This window comes from Brachyistius frenatus, unplaced genomic scaffold (genome assembly GCF_029030835.1).
Source record: "Brachyistius frenatus isolate BFR_SWC_R1_liver_20210118 unplaced genomic scaffold, ASM2903083v1 Contig_10, whole genome shotgun sequence".
Lineage (NCBI taxonomy): Eukaryota > Metazoa > Chordata > Actinopteri > Embiotocidae > Brachyistius > Brachyistius frenatus.
In genome coordinates this window covers 6,928,900-6,935,076 of record NW_027210609.1, presented here as the reverse complement: position 1 = coordinate 6,935,076, position 6,177 = coordinate 6,928,900, and positions in this window count along the sequence as shown.

The following is a 6,177-nucleotide window of genomic DNA, read 5'->3' as shown; positions in this document are numbered from 1 at the left end:
ATTCAACCGCTAGATGTCCTTGTGAGGCAAAAATACACATGGCTCACATTAGCCCTTTGGACAAGCAGCAAATATTAGTATTCTTCCCGTCTGCTACGTTTGTACAAGAACGTGCATTTACCATTCAAATGAATGTTCCAGAAGTGGAATGTGAGGCAGTTTGTAAGTTTGACATAATGTCCTTTCAACTTTGATTACAATATAGCACTCAGATTCATATAGCATGATGTGAAGTAGGAGATTCTCTGTGTCGATCCACAACCTTTCCCATTTTTCGGAGTTTTACCGTATACCTTCTGCTAGCAATGAATCTACCAGCATTAATGTCACCAGTAAAAGGATACCAGGGTGGGGAGTAAATGAGTAGTGCCAAGTTTGCAGTATTCCAAGTAGAGTGTCACGGCATGCACCAGCAACAGGTGTTGCCTTTATGAGTGCTTCAAGGGTTGCATGACACAAACAGCTACGGGTTCATACCTCCCACCGAGGGTAGCGGAGAGGTAAAAGGAGGTGAATGCTGGTGAGAGGAGACAGTAAATGTGCCGCAAAGCAAGGTGTAAGTACGAAGGAGAATGAAATACATCAGCGATTTCTGTTGGTGTTAAGAAATGAGACAGATCATTCCTTGGCTGAAAATAGAGACATCTCAGTTATCCCAAACCCTCCTTTGGCAGCCGAGTCACATGATGAAGAGAGAATTCCAGGGAGGCCACCTTCACCTCGACCCCCCCCCCGACTCTCTAGAAGCTAAAAGAGCGTTTGATCGTGCATCAAGGCAGACGAACCCAAAGAATCTCATCCAAACGCAAGTCTAAAATCTTATGTCCAGCAAGACGTTACTCAATCAAGAGCGGCTGGTGGAACGTCTGCCTGTAACGGGCAACTTAATTCAAATAAGTGAATGAATAAAATAACTAGTGTGAGATCATTCCAGCAGATCAGCAGGTTTGATTTTAGGATTGTGATGAATGACACTATTCTGGCCAAATGGGATGTCAGAAGAGGTCAAATTTAATTGCCCCTGACCCAGCGGGTTAAGCTGAACCATATCCACACACTGGTATCCATTTCTACTGTTAAGTGACTAAAGTTCAAAACACTTTTCAGGTTAATCAATGCTGCCACGTATCACACACAAACATCCACCGGTATCTCATATAAAGAGATGAAATACATTGTTTTAGATGTAAATCAGTCCTTAAAAAGTTCTTCAAGCTCAACCCACCGACTGCTCAATTAAGGAGTATCTAATTACAATAATCTCATTCACACCTATATAATCATCTCCAGTTTTGATCACATTAAATGTTACTTTTGAGCGAAGATCCCTGTGAAAACCACTTTAGCTCAATGTGCCGAGTTGACAGCCTGACACCCGCTCCCACTGCGCCGATGGCCACACGCCAGGATGCGACCATTTCACGTTCCTGCTAAATTGTCAATTAACATGTATGAAGACGGTATCATCTCTCAAATCGGAGTAATACACACGTCTATTCAGCCATCTGTTAACTGGAGCACGGCTTAGCCGTGTACAAAACATACAGCCACGGATAATTCAGTTTCGGCTTCACACACTTCTCCCCTCATTAAGGTTCAATGATACGCAGATTCACAGCTAGAAAAGTGTAGATAGTCAATTTTGTTTAAATGCATAGTACATTTAACACCTACATCCGAGCCATATTTAACATGAAAGATAACATAGTCTGGCTTTTTATACATTTAAAGGTACATCAGTTTTCAGTGCAGGAATCTAACGAGGCAGATTTTGGGGAATTTATTCTTCAGTGTTTCCATTTTCTGCTACTATATACTTTGAGGGAGAATTAATTGAGAAATATTTTCCTCCTTCCTCCAATAGATTGTCAACTCTAGTTAGTGGTTATGTTTATGCATCAGAAATGATAATACTACTGCATCCTTTACTTTTGTTTTAAATTTGATACAATTGTTCTAGTTTTATTTCAATAAAATTCTACAATGAGGGATAATTTTTACCTTTATTATTAATTTTTTTGATTGTTTATTCCTGCTAAGTACAGATTCTGACTATTTCTTCACCCCTGTCAGTATTATTGTATAACCAGAACAAAAAAAATTAAAGAACAGGCCATCTTGCACCACATATACACTAGGACTGAACATCTGGTTCCTGACTGCACCATTGATCACAGTGATTATTCAAAACAAGGCTGAATATTTTAACAGTATCCGGATGGCAACCAAAACTTTCTCAGCAGTCGGATATAGAGGTAATACCACATGTATAGTGCAGTCTTCAGGTTTTCGGGGTGTGATAAGCTTTTTTTCTAAGACGTCATCTTCGGTCAATGTCTCAGTAAAGTAATCCTTTGAAAGTATAATTCAGCCAAAATTGACTTTTCCACCCTGTTGAGTCCATGACGGCGACATGATGAGCGCCACTTAAAAGTCAGAGAAGTGTGAAGAGCAAGCATTCAATTATTCTGGAGTTATAGTAAGAAGTTTAGCTGCCGCTTCGTCCTCACCAGACAGAATGTGCCTTAAAAAGGTGGAAATTGTTACAAAAAAAAGTCATATTTACTTAAACATCCTGGTTTAGAGGTCACAGAGAGGCCAGGTCTCAACAACACACCGCAGCCAGAGATAGAACCATTTTTTTTTCTTTGTGATTGTTGCCATTCAAATTGTAAGTCACATATGAATACTTGTTTGACAGAATCCACGAGCCAAAAATAGAGTGTCTTAAGAGAAGAAGTGACAGCGCTGTGCAAAGCTATAAACTCAGTATGAACTCATCATGAAGAAAGAGAAAAACGGCCTTTACAACCAAAAGGTATCAAAAATATCTCCTGACATAAGTACAGCTGTGGTCTGTGTCCTGAGCAGGGCGTATCAGCATAGCAGAGCTGGCAAAGCAGTAAATCAGACACATGGAGGGACCTCATCAGCTGCTCACCTCTCACAAGGATTGGAGGCATCACCTTTCCTGATCACATGGTGCACTCCCTGAAGCTCCAAAACACTATCCGCAGTTGATACAAATGTCTATCTGATTTGGACGCCATTAAAGTTACCCAGATTAAAATAGTGCAGCTACAACACACCTGGAGGAGGAGAGTTGGTGACCTCGACTGCTGCCTGAGAAAATGTAACCTTTCCAGTTTTGATGGTCTCAATGAAAACTTTTTTTTTTTTTTATTTTTTTTAAACACAGCTATTAAAACTAAACTAAAATTTGCAAACTAACAAAACAATGCATGCTTAACAGAAAAACGAGGACTACAACCACCACTTCTCATGTAGCTTTGAAGTACATTGACTGAGATGGGTCAAAATGAAAGACAAGACTTTGCTTGAAGGGGCCAACTCAAAAGGAAGCACTGGAATACCAAAGAATAGGTAGATATGGATGGTAAATGGAGTGGAAGGCAGCCAACAGGGACCCAGAGGAGGTGGAGTGTGAATTATGAGACACACCATTAGAAACAGATGCAGACAGTTGTAAAGGGCAGTTGGCATGTCGGTCAAGGAATTCTGAGAATACTAAGCCATCACCGTTCATGTTATACCTGAGAGCTTTAGTCGAAGGGAAAATCATTAACAGTGGCATGAGGAAGCATGTAAGAGCATGAGGGACAACTCGGACAAGCATGTTTATGCTCTTGTTATGCAATTTGGTCAAAATATATATATGTGTGTATATACAGTGTAGATTTGACCTTTTTTTGCACATATTTGAGACATAACTGAACAATGATATCGACTTTCAGTAAAGATGGATAATTCAGGGTTTTGTTGAGTCATTTAATGGAAAGCTGACTTTCTATTCACGTCTATCACAGATCAGATCAACTCATTTTTCTCCTAAATATTGTGTTTTTTAATGTGCAACTAAAGTGTGTAACTACATATGTAACAATATGTAGTTACACACTTTAGTTAAATAAGTGTAATTTTACATACGACTTGGGGCCATGTACTGTATATGTTTAATATGTATATAGAGTGTGTCAATAACTGTGTATGGTTAAGTAGCTTATATAGTTACAAAGATTTGTGAAATTACCTCAAAGGAAACCAAATAGTTTCAGATTTAAATTCCCTGATTATACTATAAAATTATTTGATATAATCTTTTTAAAAAACCAAGACATCACAGTCCTGCAGATGTTTCTTTGGCATCTCTGCAACTTACATAAACACTGCTGTGAATTATTTGTGGTTTTATATAGCAATGTCCTCCAAAAATAGTGTGGGACTGCTTTTAAGCTCTCCGTCAACCCTTCCTAGACCTCGACCTGACCAGATGACACGGCTAAACCTCAGTCAATAAACCAGAACATGCCCGTGGTGTCCTCTTTCCATGTAAGTGCACCAATAAGCCTGTTAAGTAGCTGACGAGAATGTACGTATGCTAAAGCATTAAGTGCTTATGATTGTATAACATCTAGAGACACGCAAGGTACAGCTGCCTTACTGTATTAGACTCAAAAATCCCAAATAGGCTATGTTCTGAGTGACTGAACCTCATTAGCATAAAAGCAGATTAAACAACAGTAATCCTATTGAACCCTTTTTTTATTCAGCACTAAAATTCACGACGACCTGTACCTTTATTTGCATATTACACGACTTGAATAGTGACAGACCTTTGACCATGTGACAGAAGATGATACCTAGAGGCATATTTCTTCAAGTATGGCAGGTTTATGGTTGTTGTTGTTTGCTGGAGGCAAAGTTTACTGTCCAGGCAGCAAAGGTTTGGTCGAGCGGGACGCCTGGCATGCATGGTTGAAGAAAACACATTTCATGTAGGTCTGCCGCACTGTGCCTGTCTCTTTAAGACAAGCTTGTTTGGAGTACACAGTATTTGAGTTGATCTGCCAACATGCATAAGCGAACATGTATTATCCATGAGGTCAAATGGGTCCACAATATTGGGAATTCAATTTTAAACAGTGAGGAAAAATAAAACAAGTTATACCAGAGTGTACTGCATAATACAAGTACGTTTTAGACATGAATAAGTAGGGATCAGTTAGTGGATTGGTGTTTTTCTTATAGCAATTATTGCATTATCATTATTATTATTTCACCTTTATTTAACAAGATATTAAACCAATTCTTATTTACAGTAGCAGCTTGGCAAGTGTATATGTGTATTTCTGGTAAGAATGTTTTTTTTGGTCTGTATTACTAACGCTTATAAAAACTCTTGATCAGGTTTCAGTTGTTCATAGGAACATAATAAACTCCCAACAGCTGCCTCGATGGGGAGGAACAGTGTGACACACCTACTGTTTACATCGCTCCTTTATTTAAGCCGCTGCCGCCGGTGGTCAGAAACTTTTACAGCATGTCCTAAAATAATACAACATCTCATGCCACTGGAATACCAGAGCCAGTAATAAAAGATGAGACGAAAGCATTTAATGTCGCCGCCTCCAGTCTTGATGTAGACGCAGCCCTGTCTATCAGTAGGTTTTACTTAAATACAGAATAACATGCTCAAAGCAGACCTGTTGTTCAGTATTTCATAATAAATTACTCTTCCAGTTCTACTGTCTGCTTTGAATAATTGTCCTGAATATCATGCTTCATCCAAAAAACATCATCATCATTATATATTTCCACTCTAGTTTGTCAAATCCATATCGCCCATTTAGAGATCCCTTATTTCGTTAATTAAAGTCGGCGGGGTGGTAATTACTATGTCCCAGTTGTCGAGAATTGATTACTTCCGGTAAAATGCCAAAATCAGTTTTTGAGTTTATAAATGCACGAGACAGTACGAGGACATTATGCCTGCACAAAGAAAAACTTCAGTGAAAACATCCACCAGGCTGTTCAACGATTGTCCTTTTTCAGGTTAAATACAAAAAGGTTTGTAATGTAAGTGTGCTGAATGGTGTGACCTGATGAACACATGTATTGTTAATTATATGTCCATTGTCTTGCATGCTGAATATCATGCTGTATGAATTTATTCTAAATAAATAAATACAAAAAAAACACAAGTCTGTTGCACTGTCTTGCCTTTTTATTTTATTTTCAAGAGTCATTTTATTTATACACCATGAAATTACACTTTAAGATTTAAGGATCACATTAATATTCACAGCACTGTTGATCTAATCTACTCTAGTCTTTGAGCTCAGATGTATACCTCGATTCCACGACGGTAAACAAACA